Here is a 687-nt window from a genome sequence, read left to right as displayed (position 1 = left end):
AGAGTGGAAGAAGAAAGTGTTAAGTATAGTATACCCAATTGAAATGTAAAGGATGAAGATTGACTAGCAAATAGACGGGAAGAGGGTCGGTGTCGGTGCAGCTTCAACAGCCCAACAAGGTGGCAACGCCAGGCATCCCAAAAGAGGGCGAACCACCAATGTTGATGACGGTGATGATTCTCTCTCTCTCTCTCTCTCTCTCTCTCTCTCTCTCTCTCTCTTACTTTTGGTCTTCTTTATTTAGGCACCACTGACCAGTATCTGAGGGTTCTGGAGTTGTGGAGTTCTAGTCTTCTAGAGCTCTGGACCATGTTTATTATTTACAAATTTTGGGAAGAAAGAAGAGCACCACCTGCTTCACTTCGGTTGTGCACTGTTTAATTTGTTTTGTTTTTCGTTTACTTCGGTTTTAAGAAATCCGGGGAAGGGAGATGCGAAGGGCACGTGGAGTGCCATGCAGAGACTCTGTGCGTGCGTGTGTGTGCCAAATGAGTTACGAAAGGAAGAGGAAGAGGAGCGCAGATCTTTTTGGCTAATTGGCTTTGCGGGAGGACTTTATTGCTAATTTAGATAGTCTCTCGACTTATTAATGATTTTCTCATCTCCCTCTCTCTCTCCTTCTCTGTAGTCAGACGCGCTGATTTGGTTACGCGCTGGATAGGCATGCTTTAACAGTTTTAAGCTACT

Source organism: Telopea speciosissima, chromosome 2, assembly GCF_018873765.1.
Source record: "Telopea speciosissima isolate NSW1024214 ecotype Mountain lineage chromosome 2, Tspe_v1, whole genome shotgun sequence".
Classification (NCBI taxonomy): Eukaryota; Viridiplantae; Streptophyta; class Magnoliopsida; order Proteales; family Proteaceae; genus Telopea; species Telopea speciosissima.
Note: the sequence above shows the minus strand (reverse complement) of the source record.